Below are 18167 nucleotides of genomic sequence, written 5' to 3'. Positions count from 1 at the left end.
TTCCCAAAAAAAAAAAATTCGGGGTGATGCCCTGAACCCCACTATTTATGAAGTATGTACAGTACTTTCCTAATCAATCACCACAATCTAACAGGATTTTTTTGTTTACCCAAAGAGTGTATCAGTCTTAGCCTTCTTTCCACTCAGAAACAAGGCCTCACATTCTATGTGAAGTGAATTATTCGTGCTATCACTAGTGATGAAGCCTGGAAAGTGTTAGTTCAGCACTACATAACTTTTAGATTTCTTGTCAATAGCCCTACATGGAAGGCGATTGGATTTTAAACCTTTCTTGTCATGTAGGAACCTACTCATATCCATGGCTCTTTCATTATCAAGAGCATATGAAAGGCTCGGAAAGTTGTCAAGCCCTGGCTTCACTAGGCTACTGATGGGTTTCATGATGGGCTTTCTCTAAATTAGAAGAACCTTTCATGGTCCCCACTACTTGTCATTTAAAATGTTCCTCTAGCCATTAATCAAGGTGCTAGTGCTCTACATTTTTTCAAACATGGCATCAAGACTACTAAATATCTCTTTTCTAGGGTCGCTATGACTCTTAGGTATTGGCAGGATAAGCAAGTCCAGTTTTAGATTTCTCATCCAGACTGATAGACTTTTGATTTTCTACTCTTTGTAATTCTAGATCATTTAATTCACAAAGTGGGAATTTAGTCTGTTTGACCTTTGTGGAAAACTAGTTACAAGTGAAGCTTATGATATTGATGGCTCTCTCCCCATATTCCCTTGAGGGATACTCTTAACTAGTGATGGCATCTATAGTCTTCTCTTTATCACTAGAGGATGTGTTTTTATACTATTTGGAGTGTTATCTCTAAGCCCAAGATTACCCATTTTTCCTAATGACTTCTTTTCCAAGGGTTTCCCCTTGGGTTGTAGCTCAAGCATATTGGGGTTCCTAATCATCAAGGTCCTTTTTCTAGGCAACCAAAATTGTTTCTACATCTTTTTTGGTTTTATATTAATGCTCAGAATTACTAGCTTTGGATACATGATTTATTTAAGCCATTTGGGCTGAAACCCTTTTCTTGGCATATGGTTGAGTTGGGTGATTCCCCTAGGATCCTTATGAAATTTACCCAAATCTAGCATACCTTCAAGATGGAGATTTTCTTTAATTTATGGATAGATAGAAATGTTTTTCTTTTCACTCATTGCTTCTTGATATCAATGTTTTTTTCCACACTAAGATGGAGATTTTTTTTACTTTATGGATAGATAGGAATGTTATTTTTTTCACTCATAGCTTTCTTGATATCAATGTTTTTATCTATACTAAAGTATTGTTTTTTAATAATTCATGATGTAGATTTAGGTATAGGCTAACCAAGTGGCTTTGGAGGTGGCCCACCTTTAGGAGTTATTCAATTGTTGGGGTAACACACCATGTATGGTCACCAAAGTGCCTCTTGATGCCTTGGCTAACCATACTCTACTTAGTGTCCATTGTCAGGGGCGCAAGTCCTCTTCTTGCACATCCCATGCTCACAGGCTCCCCACCACCACTCTCCTAGTTGTGGTGATGCTGGTTGGTAGTGTCAGTACTTGGCATCTCTAAATTGATGTTGTTCAAGATGGTCCTTCAGTTTGGTGGCTCCCCCTCCTAGTCCTCTTCATGTTGCTTCTAGCAAGTGGCCTTTCCACCTAAATTTGGCTACCTCTCCACCCTAGGTCGAGAGGAAAGATAAAGACAAGTTTCCTTATAATGTTGTTGATGGTTGGACCATTCCTAGTCTTCCTCCTAATCCCATAGATGACTAGGGTTTTAATGATCAAGATGAACCACCTCCCTCAGCTAGCACTACTTTTGATTCTAGCTATGGCTGTGTGAATTCTTGTGAGGTGATCTTGCATCCTCCAACCCCTTTTTTGTAAATTTGGGAAAATTATATTAATATATTAATAGAAGAGGACTTTTCATCAAAAAAATATAAGCCATCTTACTATCATAAGCATTGAAATAGGTAGTCAAGCATACATTATCACCTAATCTCATGACTTCAAATAAATTATGCATTCCCTTTTAGAACCTAACATTAAAATCAAAAGTAGATTCATTTTTATTTTTCTTTATATTGTTAAACTTGTTCAAAGTAAACCTGGCATTACTGTTGTCTCCATATCGTTCCTTGAAAATTTTCTCCAAATCATCCCATGAACCAATGATATCATCAGGGAGTCCCCTAAACCAATCTCGTATATCATTTTAATGCACAAATAAATTAATGAAAACATATTCATGTTCAATCTCATAATCATTCAACATATTAGTAAATTTTCTAAGATGTTCTTCACCACTAATGACATTATTTCTAGATAATTTCATGACCTTATCTCTCAATTCATTGGGAATAGGATGAGGAAATACATGTATACCTATAAAAGACATATTCTTATATTGTTCAATATAGATGGTCCTTTTCTAATATCCTAAGACATTCGAAGAACTAGGTCCAGTAACTTGGGTTTGCATGGATGTTTTTCCTTGTTGGGTTGTAGCTAATTGACAAGTTGTAGTAGAAGAGGTCACTGGTACTAATTAGGAAAACCCTTGAATATTTATCTCTAGACCACATATTGGGATAGAAGATACACCCTGTGAATTTTGGTTCTTCCACTTTGTTAACAAAGATGTGGATTTAAGAAATTGAATTTTTCTTATTGTTTATTCTACTTTAGGTTTTCAACCTTCTCTAATTCTTTTTCCAAATATTTTCTTTATTTCTTATCACTTTCCAACTCTAAGTCAATATTGATGATAACAATATTCTCTAGGGGGAATAGGAGGTTCATTGATTTGAATACTAACAACCTTCTACTTTCCTTTATCAATATTCTTAGAAGTGAGATCCATCACATTCTCTTCAATGGATTTATAAGATTGAACCTAAGAAATAAACGGTCCTTCATTTTCACGTAGAGAATGTTTTTGGTCTTGGATCTTAGATATTAGTTCTCCCATATCTCCAAATATATCTAAGTGTATAGTTGAATATTTATCTTCCAACTTCCTATTTTGTTTTTTAAGTGCTTCAATTTTTCTTAGAAAACTTTCCCTCTCTATGAGGGCATTCATAGTGATTACTTTTTTCTCTTTCTCCAAATCTATAGGATCAACTAAATCTATAAGATTTCTCTCAACATATGGAGTATGCCTGAGGTTTTTCCTATTATCTAGGTTGTTCCTATATCTCTATCATTGATCTACCTCTGTATAAATATTTGGTCTGAAAGCAATATCTCCTATGGAAGAGACAATTTTATCTTGGTACACTCTTTCTTTAGGTAATGAAAATTTGAAAATTTAACCAAAAGCCTAGTATTTTTAGATTTAGAGTTGAAAGATGAGGACACTCTCTCTATTACATGATAAAACTATAAATGGGATAAGGTATTATCTCGGGCCTTCCATGTATGGCCAAACTCTCCTTTTTTCCAAGAATGGTTCTTCCTACCAACCTAAGGTATTTTTGTGTATAAGGAGCCTCTAGGTTTTCTTTCATATATGATCTCATGATCCCCCTTTTATCATCCATTTCAAGCAATATTAAAATATAGCACTAGATACTAAACTTTTGACTAATTTGCCACCCACTAAGGGAAACAACTTTAGTATGACTAAAAATAAGAGACTATCACAAGAATGAGATGTTGACCATATATTTGACATAGGGGCCCATACACAATAGAATTATATCACAAAACACTTTGGGAAATGAAAATTTCTAACATGGAGAAGGCATTCTTTAGACAAATGACCTACCATGCTTTAAGATACAAATTGTTTCATATGTGTCCCAAGCAAAGTCTCTATTTTGTTAGCTCTTGATTTGATTAGATTTAAAATATCTCTTAATATGACAAGGATAACCTAGAAGTTATAAAAAAAAACATAGTTGGTTTTCCAATAAACAAATCAAAACAACCAACTAAAAAGACTACTCAAATCTTCTATTCTTTGAACACTATAGGATTTAGGCAGGTGCACCTAGGAATTTATGGCTCTTTGTAGTAGACAGTCCTGCAATATAAATTCCATTTGGGAAAATAAATATGCCTTGTCTTCTTCTAATTCAAGAATTCTTAAAAAAAGAGATGGCTACTTATCATCATCTCTAAAACTTTGAATCAAGTGTGTGCTTAAGCATTAAACTTATAATACTGAAAAGTAAAGGATTTGATTGATTAACTTTTTACGGTATCAAATTCTTCCAAGATCCATCAACTTCTAAAATATCCTTATTTATTGGGTTATTTCTCATAGGAAATTGACATATATGACTACATCTATCCTATCACTTTATGAAAAATTGGTAACAATACTCAATCTAGATCTCATTCTTATAACAATCTTCTTTAGACAACTTTCTATCCATCCATATTCATATCAAGTATTTACATAACAATTAGATTATCAGAAAAATATGAATAGATATATAATTTGAATTAATTATAATGAGGACTTAGTAGACATTATGATGAAGTTTCAAAAAACTTAGAGTAACATGAGAAGAGACAAGATCATAATTAAATACTTAGATTGCAAATACTTCAAGTGTATTATTTCCTTTGAAAATATATAATTTGGTGTTAAATTTTTCAAGAAAAGATTCAATACTAACTAAGTAATGTATGTTTATATATTTTATTAATGACTTATTTCAGAAAAAATATAAATATATAGCTTCGGACCAAAAAATAAAAGTATGTGTTCATTTACTAATGAAAACTCGAACCCTTATCTAGCCTTGGGAACTCATTTATATAGCATGAATTGCAACAAGCTTCAAGTGTAGAGGTAAAAGGACAATTCTTTTAATAGAAATTTATAGAAAAAATAAAATGTTATTGACCTTACAACATGGGAAACTAAGATGAACATATGTTGTATCTTTTACTTGATATAAAAGTAGTTTCTCAAGTTTTTAAGTAGGTATACCCATAGTGAAGTATCTTATTATGATAAGTATTTTTGTTTAATAGTCATTCACTAGGTGCTCTATGGTGGGCCAAGGGCTTCTTCTATTTTGTATGTATCTTGTTCGTCAATAATTTGTTATGATTTGTATTCATCCTTCTATATTGGTTGTGGCTCCACCCCTTTTGTCTCTTCAATTGTTACTTGGACATCTTTGTCAACAAATTCTAACTCATCCTTGGCAATTGATTTATCGTATGATTTTCTTTCTGATGCTATTTGAAATATTTTTGAAGCTGAAGATTATTTTTCCATCCACTCATTGAAACTGGTATCATCAGGCTAATTGAAATTAAGAATTTTGTTTTCACTATTCAAACTATTTCTTCCAAGGTTCTTTAATTTTTCAAAATCTTTATAAAAGGAATCAAAAAATGTATAGACAGTTACTATCTCCTTTATAGTTGTAGAAAACCAAATATTATTATCTTTTTTGACAACTTTATTCATCCTTACCCTCATAATCTCTTTTAATTCATTTCCCCATTCCTCTTTACTTTTAATATTACCAAGGCCTCTCAGCACATAAGGAAAAAGATAAAAGCTTCTACTAAGATACCTAGAAACACATGTATTCAACCTTTTCTAAAGAATTTCCCTCTTAAGATCAAAATCCAAAAAAATAGTAGCTTCGTCATAGATATTTTTAATTAGATCATCAACTTCATCAAGAATAGTGACACATAAGGTAGTGATCTCATGCTCTCTATTGATCCATCTATCTAAAAAAAATCTCAACACACCTTGATTATGCTTGAGTTCACTCAAAAATTTTACTATCGATGACATTTCTAAATGGAAAAATGGCCAATTTAATCTATTAGCTAAGAACAAAATTGTGTTGCTAACTCTATCCTCATATTTCAACTACACCTTGTTGGCAGTGGGCTAGTGTCCCTTGTAGGGTTTGCAACATGGCTTATGTTGGAAGATTCAAGAGATTGTTAGAAGATTGGTTGGAATCGTAAATGATGATGATATTCCTATGGGGGAGTATTGTATATATGCTACTATGATGATATGTTACATTCATGAGTGAGTTTTTCATTGATGTCAACATAGCCATTTTCTATGGTATTTGACAAAAGAACAACAGAAAGGTTAGGTGGTATGGATGACTAGTTGATTATTATAGCCACCCAAGGTTATAGAAGATACTTTTAAGTATCTGGTATATGTAATTAGCATCAGAAGGAGAAATGATAAGTCTAGAAGAAGTTATGTAAGTTTTGGTGATGTATGTTCTAAGATAGAGTTTATATAGGCATGTTCTAGTAAACTTGTTATATCTCTTAGCATAGTTGATATCTTGAGGAAAGAGGTTGAGGACATGAAGAAATTTTGAGGATGGAGCTCACTCATCATAATATTTCATGTACATAAAGTTATTCAAGTTGCAATCGATAAAATTAATGTTATCACTAAGTGTAACATATTCTTAATGTGGTCCTATAATAATTAATTGAGAAGGTCTAACAGTTGACTCAAGGAATTCTTGTATGGACTTGATATAAAGGAAGGAAATTTTCCTTTATCATGTACAATTGATGACATGATTTGATTATTAATAATAAGTAGTAGAGAATGCAGAATGTGAAGTTGAGCAAAGTAGTGCAAAAGTGAAGGAAACTTCATTGCCAAAGTTTTGTTGAGTAATCCATTATTTTGTATTTGGATCTAAGGTTCATGACCTAGTCTACAAGGTCTAATAGTGATTGGTCTAAAATCACTTGCTACTTCACATTTTATTTGGAAATATTTGGAAAATAGTTTTGAAGGTGGTGCACATTCAAGGAAATTGAGGCTACAAAGTTACATTTGTGCATTTCAAGATGCTAAAATTATGGAAGATAAATCTATAAGAACATATATAGGTAGGATATCAAAAATCACTATAGGTATTAAAACTCAAGGAGGAACCACAGAGGATGATGAAGTTATATGGAAAATATTAAAGACTCTAACACCACCATTTAAGATAGTAGTTCAGATGATACAATTATTAATATCTAGTACTAAAGATTTCACAAAGCAAACATTTCTTGGAAAACTTGAAGTAGTTGAGAATTAACTTAGATAGTTTGCATAATTAACCAAAACAAAGATGAATTTTAGTGCCTTGAATATTTGACCTAATTTATCAAAGAGCACAAGTACTAGAGGAGATTTTTCTAGCAGCAACAGATTAGAGGAAGATAGAATGATTGAAGATGGAGTAGCCCTTCTGGTAAGAAGAGAAAAAGGAGGTAAGAAAATATTTAAATGTTAGACTTGTGATGAATATGGTTATTATGCATCTAAATGTCCCAAAAGAGAGAAAAAGTATAAGGGAAATCACAAACATGGAAAAGATAGATAATGTTTGTATACAAATGAAGATAATGATTATGATGAACAAGCATTAAGTGCTAGTGATGATGAAATTGGATTTGTGGCAATTAAAGAAAAAATTCTAGAGAAGGTAGCTTTGGTGTCACAGGTTGAGAAGAAATCTAATTTTATAATTGACAATGATTTTTTAAATCATATGACTGGTGACATGAACAAGTTTGTTGACTCCAAAAGTTAGGATAGAGGAATTGTCAGAAATGGAAAAAATGCATTGTCTCAAGTTAAAGGTATTGGATCTATAACTCTTGATGGTAAAACTAACACTAAATATGTATACATTTTTGATGGTTTAAAGCACAATCTTTTGAGTGTTGGACAACTAGTAGACAAAGCTTATCATTTTAGTTCACAGAAAAGACACACATGAATAGAGATAAATATGGAAAGGTAATTGGAATAGGAACCAGATATAGAGGTAATGTTTTTTTGTTCAATCCTATTCAAATGAAATGTTTGGTTGAAAATTTTGGTGTCAATTGGTTATGGAATAAGAGATTTTTTCATATAAACTTTGATAGTATTATGAGGACTAGAAAATTTTTTGTGGTTAGAGATTTTCCAAAGATTGTAAAGCCTACTAACACAATTTTCAAGGAATGTGATTTGGCTAAGCATAACAAAACTTCTTTTCCTAGCAAGAAGTTCACCACTATAAAGAAATTGTAGATTGCACACATAGATCTTAGTGGTCCAACAAAGACTAAAGGATTCTATGGTGAAAGGTATTTTATGATTATAGTTGATGATTTTTCTAGAATGATGTGGGTTACATTTCTTAAAGAGAAATCTGAGGCATTTGACAAATTTAAGATATTAAAGAATAAATTTGAGTATCAATTTGGTATGAAGATTAAATGTTTAAGATCATATAGAGGAGGAGAATTTCTTTAGAATGAGTTTAACATGTTTTGTGAAGAAAATGGAATTAAAATATAGCTATCAGCTGCAAGAACCCTTGAATAGAATGATGTTGTAGAGAGAAGGTCATTTACAGAAGCAACTAGAACTATGTTAGTAGAGAATGATATATCCAAAACATTTTGGAGAGAATCTATGAATACAAAAGTCTACACTATGAATAGAGTGCAAGTCAGAAAAGACAAAAACAAGACACCTTATGAATTGTGGATTGGTCACTCACCTACAGTTAAGTATTTTAGAATTTTTGGGAGTAAGTGTTATATCAAAAGAGATGATGGTATTGGAAAATTTGATGCTAGAAGTTATGAAGGTATCTTTATTGGTTATTCATTGAAAATAAAATCTTATAGATGTTATAGTCAGCAAACTAAGAGTATTATAGAAAGTGCAAATGTGAGAATTGATCAGAAATTTAGGATATAAGAGAGGATAGCTGATTACAATTCAAACGATTATGTTGTTACTAAGCCAAGGAATGATGAGGTATTTCTTGAGACTAACAATAATTTTCAAAATGAAGGAGAGCCAAGGAAGGAACAAAGCTCTAAACCCTCGGTAGATCCAAGAGTTGAGATAGCAACTCCTACTTTAGGAAAGAATATGATAAAGAATCACCCATCTAAGAAGATCATTGGAAGAAAAGATAAAGGTGTAATGACAAGAAGCAAAGTAAATGAAGAACTATGCTTGATATCTCAAGTTGAGCCTAAGAATGTAGATGAAGCATGTAAAGATGACTATTGGAAACAAGCTATGAAAGAGAAACATGGATTAGATAGTAAAGAATGAGACATGGGAATTGGTCCCTAGACTAGTAGACAAGAATCTGATAGGAACTAAATTGGTAAGAAACAAAGAAAGATTGGTATGTAAAGGTTACTCACTGCAAGAATGAATAGATTATGAAGAGACTTATGCTCCAGTAGCTAGAATAGAAGCACTAAGATTATCCTTAGCCTACACAACATAGAAGAAATTCAAAGTATATCAGATTGATGTCAAGCTAGAATTTATGAATGGAGAACTTGAAGAAGAAATGTACATTGAGCATCCTAAATCATGTAATTTAAAAGATGACAAGGACATAGTATGCAAACTAAGGAAAGCATTGTATGGATTGAAAGTAATCACCAAGAACTGGGTATGCAAGGTTGGACAAATATTTGACAAAACCTGGTTATAGAAGAGGTATGATAGATAGTAATCTATATTCAAAAGAAACTAATGATGGTTTAATAATTTTAAAAATATTTGTTGATGACATCATATTTGGAAGAAATAATGAAGAAAATGAGAAGTTTGTAGAAGAGATGAAGAAAGAATTTGAAATGAGTATGATAGGAGAAATGAAATATTTTCTAGGATTGTAGATTGTGTAGAATAAAGAAGGAATCTTTATTTCTCAGACTAAGTAATTGAAGGATGTACTAAAAAGGTTTGGTTTGGAAACATGTAAACCCATTGGAACACCTATGGTAAATGGGAACAAGTTATCTACAAAGGATGAGACACCTATTTTTGAGTAGACAAAGTACAAATTTATGGTAGAAGGTTTGTAATATTTGACTCACATAAGGCTATATATAGAAAATGTAGTTGGAATTGTTGCAAGATTCTAGGTTGATCCTAGAGAAGCACATTATGTATTAGTAAAAATGATATTTAGATATCTAAAGGGAACATCTAAGTTTGGATTATGGTATGATAGATCTAATGATTTTACTCTAAGTTCTTATACTGATGCAATTTGGGTAGGCAATATGGATGACATAAAAAGCACCAATGGTGGAGCTTTCTATCTTGGAGGAAGATTGGTTTCTTGTTTAAGAAAGAAGCAGGATTGTGCATCACAAACTATAGCAGAAGCAGAGTATGTTGCAGTAGCAAATAATTGCAATCAAGTAATTTGGAAGAAGCAGATGTTGAAGGATATAAGGATAGAAATCAATGAATCTATTGTTATACATTGTGACAACACAAGCATGGTAAATTAGTCTAATAATCTACTGCAACATTTGAGGACTAAGCATAATTCTATTAAGTATTATATGTTGAGAGAAAAAGTTGTAGAAATGGAAATCAGATTGGAGTATGTGAGGACTAAAGAGAAGATTGAAAATATATTCACTAAGCCTCTTCCAAAGAGACTTTTGAGTATTTTTGAGGTATGCTTGGGGTTATGCCCCTTCCTACATCATAGTAGAAGATGCAAGAGTGTATTAGCTTAGGGTAACATAGTGCCATTGTTTGTCTAGATTGAATGTTGATGCTTCATGTATGGAAGAGTATCTGTGATGGACAAAGTCATCTAGGATTCTTGTTGATTTTTTTTAACTTTGAATAGTGTGTTTAGACACTCGAGCTAGTAAGTATCAATTGTTGCATAGTTTTATGAAGTGATGTTGGTTTTTGAAACCTTTGACATTGATGTCAATGGGGAGAAGTTTGGCATGAAAGACATTATGATAAGGAAGATGTCTTGAATAAACACAATATATGTTTGGTATAGAGAACATTGAGGTATATCAATGAGGGAGAATGATTGATGAAATAGATTTGAGAATGAATAATCTTTTGTTGGTATTCTTGGAATTACATGTTGTTTATCTATGTTGCCATCAACGCCAAAGGGGGAGATTGTTGGAAGATTTAGGATATTGTAAGAAGATTGGTTGGAAGCATGGATGATGATATTCCTATGGTGGAGTATTGTGGATATGCTACTATGATGATATGCTACATTCACGTTTGAGTTTTTTGTTGATGTCAACATAGCAATTTTCTATGGTATCTGATAAAAGAACAACAAAAAGATCAAGTGGTATAGATGACCAGTTGAGTATTATAACCACCCAAGGTTATGGAAGATACTTCTGAGTATCTAATATATGCAGTTAACATCTGAAGGAGAAAGGATAACTCCAAAAGAAGTTATGTAAGCTTGTGATGTCTATTTTGAGATAGAGTTTATAGAGGCATGTTTAGATAAACTTGTTATATTTCTTAGTAGAGTTGATATCCCGAGGATCAAGGTTGTGTACATGAAGAAGAAATATTGACGATGACATGGCTAAGATCTCTCATCATAATATTTTGTTTATGGAATGTTAATCAAGTTGCAAGGTGCAAGATTAATGTTATCGCTAAGTATAACATGTTCTTAACATGTTCCTATAATAATTAATTGAGAAGGTCTAAGAACCAACTCAAGAAATTGTTTTATGGACCTAGTATAAAGGAAGGAAATTTTCCTTTATCATGTATAAGTGATGATATAATTTGATGATTAATAATAAGCAGCAGAGAGTGCAGACTGCAAAATTGAGAAGAGCAGTGCATAAGTGAAGGAAACTTCATTTTGTAGGTTTTGTTGAGTGATCCAAGGATTGGTATTTGGATCTAAGGTTCATTACCTAGCCTACAAGGTTTGATAGTGATTAGTTTAGTTGATAGGATAGATGAAAGGAGAATAATAGCATATATTACTTGTTTGAGTAGTGAGCTCTTCTTGTAATTGAAATTACATGTTTGGGTAGCAGGCCCTTCTTGCATAGATTGTACTATAACTCCTAATAGGGTTGGAATCTCCTAATAGGGATTCAAAGTCTCCTAATAGGGACTCATTGCACCAAATGTTGTAATAGACTCCTAACAGGGTCTATCCTCTAACAAGGAATATTTATATTAGTACATCATCTTGTGGGCATCATTCCCATTGAGATTTTCCCTCTAATCAAGGGTTTCTCTAGTCAACATTTCTAGTGTAATTGTCTATGTGCACTTTATTATGGTTGTTATTTACTTTGGTTGAATGGTTAAGTTTGGTTAATGAAGATATATTTTTTAATTATTAGATAACTAATTTGATAATTGATTCACTCCCCCCCAACTCTTAGTTATCTTGGTGGACTATTATTTCTAATACCTTAATAGCCTCCTATGGTTCTATAAGACTATTGGTTGTATTGGGTGTTAAAAGGTCAACCTTTTGGTGCAGTGAAAACCCTATCCTTTCTAATAATTGGTATCAGAACTTGGTCGCAGGTTTGAATCTCCCAGGCCACAATAAGTGACGCTGGGATTGGGATTGTTGGTAGTTGGCTAGCATCCCTCATAGGGTTCATGTCATGGCTTAACCACTTCATGTCATTTAATAAGACTCTAGGTTGTATCAGGCATTAAAAGTTCAATCTTTTGGTGCAACAACAACCCTGTCCTTTCTAACACACTTCTATCTAGGTTACCTTAATTTGAGCCTTTTCCTCACCCAATTCTTCTATGCTATAGAGCTCTTGATGTCGGGGTGTGTCTTGAATGTTGATGATAGGTCTACTAGGAGAAAGTAGACCAAGGGATACTTTAGTCATAGGTTGTCTAGGCTTTTCCATCATTTTCGTCTTTTCTTTCCTTTTCTCCAAATTTACAATAATTCATTGCCTTTCATATACATTTCTAGCACCTTTTCAAACCTGGTGTTCAACTCAATGAATTTTTTCTTGTTGTTTCTTGCAACATCTAGGTGGAAGTCAACAACTTCTTTACTCATGAGAGCATATTTTCCATTGTCTATATCAGGGACTCTACACTCTACAAGACTCCCTATATGCTTTGAGTCTGAGACTTCTTGGAGTTTGGATTCATCACTTTTCTAAATTGACCACGTTAAAAGGGCTTTATGGTCTCTATTTTACTTCACCACTTTGTGGGTTTCCTTAACCTCCTCCTCTATTTTAAATTTAGGATCCTTTTCCTTCCTAATTGTATAAAAAATTATTGTATTCACAATCTCCCATCTAGCAATACTAGAACACTAACATCCTTGGAAGTTTCCTTCTCCCTTTAGGAGTTACTTGACCAAAACTTTGCATCAGCTAACTTTTAATCTTTTCCTCAATATTAGAGTCATATCTACTACATTGCTCTAATTTTAGTTTCTTACACTTTTCCTCAAAATTGGAAATATCAGTCCTCCAAAAAATTTGAATCAAGGTCCTACACTTGACAAATGTATCATTAGACATAATTTTTTTGTCAACTTGTTCTAGGATAGGATCCACTTCCCTTCCATTATAATGTTTAACTATGAGGTCTAAAAGTGGTATTAGGGGTTCTTGAGGCATTCCTTCTTCTAATTTTGATGTTATTATTAAAACATCATCCTAGACTTCCAATTGTTTTAATTGCTCCCGTAATGTATCCTCACTTTCAAAATGTACGAGAGTTTGGGAAGGCAAGTACTCCTCCATCCTTGACAAAGATCCCACTTCTAATTTCTCCTTCCTAGTTATTGGTTCTAATGGTGGGCTTTTAGAGTACTCCCTTTGATAGAATGACACAAGATGTGCTTCCACATTTCTAGAAACTACATATCCATCCTTTCTTTGGATTGTGTATTTTCCTATACTAATGATAGTTCTTCTTAATAATCTTCTTTCCACCTACTTAGCTTGATCTGGATATGTCTTTATTAATGCCTCTTTTTTATCATTCAATGTTTTCATAGTTCCAGCAAAATGTGTCATCAACTTATTTAGTTTGTCTCTCCAAAATCTCATATTTGTCAAATGATCATATTGACTATCAAAGCATTAATGAATTCAATAACTTTACTAAATACTCTCCATTTTTCCTTTTTGACTTCCTTTTCTTATAGAGAAAATCCATTTCTAGTTATATCGTGAGGATAGTAAAACACATGATTATAAGTTTTAGCCTTAATTCTTTCTTTAAGCATTTCATAAAATCCTTCTAGGTCTATAAACCTACGATGAGATTGAGCCATCTGATATTTATCTAGGAACTTACCCAGATGTCTCCATCCTCCCTTTGTATCACAAAATAATGAGCCATTGTAAAGCTTGGAAAAACTGTCCCTTTGGATCTTCCTACCATCTCTTTCTCTTTGAACCCTTCAATTTTCCACAAAACATTAGCAAAACCTATCTTTAATGATAGTTGGTTAGGTAGGACATGAGCCTTCCCTTAGAATCCATATACTTTAAAAATAGAAGAGATAGAGTATGGGATAATATCTCCCCAAATGTGACTAACCTTCAAACCCTTAGCATGATCATTAGGTCTTATCAACTTGAACAAGGGTTTGAGGATATGAGGGTTGTCTTGAACCCAAAATGCCACTATCTTTGATGGAAAATATTGATCAAATCAAATAAATCTAGCATCAATGACCTCTAAAGTCATATCACTCCATAATTGAACTAGTAGCTTCTAACCATCTCTTTCTTGTTCCAATTTCACATCTTTTCAATAGATAGAAACACCTTTAAAAGGACACATGTGCATGATAAATGAATACTAATTTAAGTATTTATCAACCTTACCCTTACTTATACCCATTAACCCATTATGTATTTATTTAGCCAAGTGGGAAACAAAGTAAAAAAATGGAACTCATCCCATACAACAATATTTGGGCCATCATGAACACTTGGAGCATTGGGATATGCTCTTGCTCATCCATGCAAAAAATATTACAAAGAGAAAAATAAAAATCTTGTGCCCTAGGTTTAAAATATTTCTTCAATAGAGGATCTAGGGTATATGGCATTACTAATGTCAGATTCTCCACTCTAGAAAAATGTTGGCATGAATGTTGATGCTATGGGGGAGCATTGCTGAACATTAATATGATGTATTCATGACTATGTTTAACATTGATGACAACATAATAATAAGTTTGTAAGGACTGAGAAACTAGTAGACTATGATTTTTGTATTAAGAACATTGTATAATTATCTGATAATGCACATTTTCCAACACATACTATATTATGTCTTTGTTACAAGGGTAAGTGCAAAAAACCTAATTTGACAGTGTATAGAAGATATGATTGATCTATAGAGAACCATATGGAAACAAAGTATTAGGAAAGAAATTCCTATTGTGTGATTTCTATAGTTCATCACAAATATAGTGAAAGGTTGCATAGTTAACTTGAGATAGTATACTGGCCATTGATGATGTTAGAGAGTGCATATGTATAGAAGTTGCATGTGTGAATTTTTGTTTATAACTATGAGTAGAAAACATTAATTAAATGTGTACTCATTTAATTGAAATATTATAATTAAGTGGGAAGCCAACTCAAAGACTTATTATTGAGCATGGTATAAAGGAAAGATGTTTTCCATGTTTAACATATAGAGATTAGATCAGACTTGTGAATTATTGAGCACTAGAGTGTTATAGAAGGAAAGTGACTTACCAATGCGTGTAAGTGACCTTAAGCATTATTGTTATTGAGTACAGAGTTCCAAATCTAATTTCATGGTTTGAAGGAGAGGATGTCTGACATACTAGATAGAGGAAGAAGTAAAAGCTTGTTTCACATATATTATTTTGAAATGAATAGCATCGAGGTCAATTAGACAGTGGGTTCATTGATCTAATCTAAAGCTATTTGAACATTGGGTTTAGCTATCTTCCACAACTCCTAATAGGTTTTGAAACTCCTAATAGGTATTCAATGTCTCCTAACAGGGAATCTTTGTACTAAATATTGTAATAGACTCCTAATAGGGTCAATCATCTAATAAGAAATATTTATTTTAGTACATCATCTTCTAGGCATCATTCCCACTGGGGTTTTCCCTCTGATCAATGGTTTCCCTAGTCAACATATTTGGTGTAATTATTTATGTTCATCTTTATGGTTGCTGATTACTTTGGTTGAATGGTTCTGTTTTCTTAAAGAGGATAAATGGTTTATTTTTTGAATAACTAATTCTCCCCCCCCCCATAGTTATCTTGGTGGACTTTTGTTTCTAACAATTGGTATCAAAGCATCAGATCCTTCAAGAAAAATTTTAACAACTTTGGGAGATATATGGTGAAAATGTTTAAAAAGGAATGTTTGAGATTTGATGGCACCAATTATGACAACTGGAAGGATAAGATGAAGAATCATCTTTTGTGCATGGGTCTACCATATTGGATTTTAACCAAGGCATCTAGGAATATTACGAAAGAAGACAATCTTGAAAGTTGTATGAAGGAGTAGAGAGAGGTATTTATGTGTAACATAAGGACAAGTGAAGCAATATTGTTAGCTTTACCTGAAACTAAGCATAGTCAGATAAAAGTACTCAAAAAATCTCATGAAATTTTGAAAACTTTAGAAGGTAATTACGAGGGTGATACACATGAAAAAATAGTTAGATAACATAATTTGTATTCTGCATTTCAAGATGCTAGAATGATTGAAGATGAATCTATAAGAAGCTATATTGGCAGAGTATCTAAGATTGTTGTAAGAATCACATTTCATGGTGGAAGGAAATCAGATCATGAAGTAATATGGAAGATCTTGAAAAGTCTGACACCAACTTTCAAGATAGTAACATAGATGATTTTGCTGATGATACTCTGTACTAAAAATTTCACCAAAGAAACATTTCTTTGTACATTGGAAGCTATAGACTTTGACTTGAAATAATCTGGAGAATTAGTAAAAGTTGAGACAACATTCAGTGCATTAAGTGTTAAACCGAGTCTAGCAAAGAATTCAAAAGTGCAAGGAGACATTGCTAGTAGTAGCAAGTTTATTGAGGAAAAGATCAAGGAAGGAGTGGCTCTTCTTTTGGAAAGAGAGAAAGATGGTAAGAATATCTTTAAGTGTTGGACATGTAATAATATGGTCATTATGCATCTAAGTGTCATAAAAGAGAAAGGAAGAATAAGGGAAGATTCAAACCAAGAAGACCTAGGAACAAATAATTTAGACAAGAAAGCACACTAATTTCACAAGTTGAAAGGAAAGATTGGATCATTGATAGTGGTTTTTCACATCACATGATTAAGGATATGAGAAAATTTGTCAAATTCAAAAGCCATGATGGAGGGATTGTTAGAGTAGGGAACAATGCATCCTGTCACATTATAGGAATTGGATCTATCACACTTGATGGTAAAACAAATATCAATGATGTTTACTTTGTTGATAGACTAAAAAAAACTTGTTAAGTGTTGGACAACTTATCGACACAGGTTAGTAATTACAATTTGGTAATGACACATGCATCATCAAGGACAAAGAAGGAAAATTGCTTGGTACTAGCACAAGAACCAAAGCTAATGTATTTCAACTGAACATATTAAAAGAAGAAAATCCTACATCTGACAAAAGAAAATTTCACACATAAGTTATGGAAATTCTTGGTGAGTTATTGGATTTGTGTAAAGAATAGAATATTGTATTTATAGATCAAAAATCCTTTTGTTGCATACAAAGAAACAAGAACACAAGAAAAGATAGATCCAAAATAGATGATGATACAAAGATAAAAGAAGATATTGATCTACTTACAAAGAGAGAACCTAAAAATATGAAGTTTCTTATTTGTTGGACATGTAAAGAGTTTGGTCACTTTTCAAGTAAATGTCCTAAGAGCTTGCGAAAAACTAGAAAGAGGTTTCTTTCTAATAAAGATGAATAATTCTTGAGTGATTGTGATAAGATTAAGGAAAAAGTAGTTGAAGAGATAGCTTTGGTAACTTTTGTAGATCTAAATATGGAAGTCATCACTAACAATGACTTGCACAACATTATGTTGAGAGAAAAAGTTGTAGAGAAAGAAATCAGACTAGAGTATGCTAACACTAAGGAATAGATTGCAAACATTTTCACTAAGGCCTTATGAAAGGATACATTTTAGTACTTAAGAGGTATGCTTGGGGTTATGCCCCTGGCTAATTTAGAATAGAAGATGCAAGAGTGCATTAGTCTAGGGAATAGAGCACCATTGTTAGATTGGATTGAATGTTGATGCTTCATCAATGGGGGACTATCTATGATGAATAGAGTTAGCAAAGGACTATTGGTATTTAGTAATTGGT

Source organism: Cupressus sempervirens, chromosome 11 (assembly GCF_028749045.1).
Source record: "Cupressus sempervirens isolate cs-2001-9-10 chromosome 11, ASM2874904v1, whole genome shotgun sequence".
Lineage (NCBI taxonomy): Eukaryota > Viridiplantae > Streptophyta > Pinopsida > Cupressales > Cupressaceae > Cupressus > Cupressus sempervirens.
Note: the sequence above shows the minus strand (reverse complement) of the source record.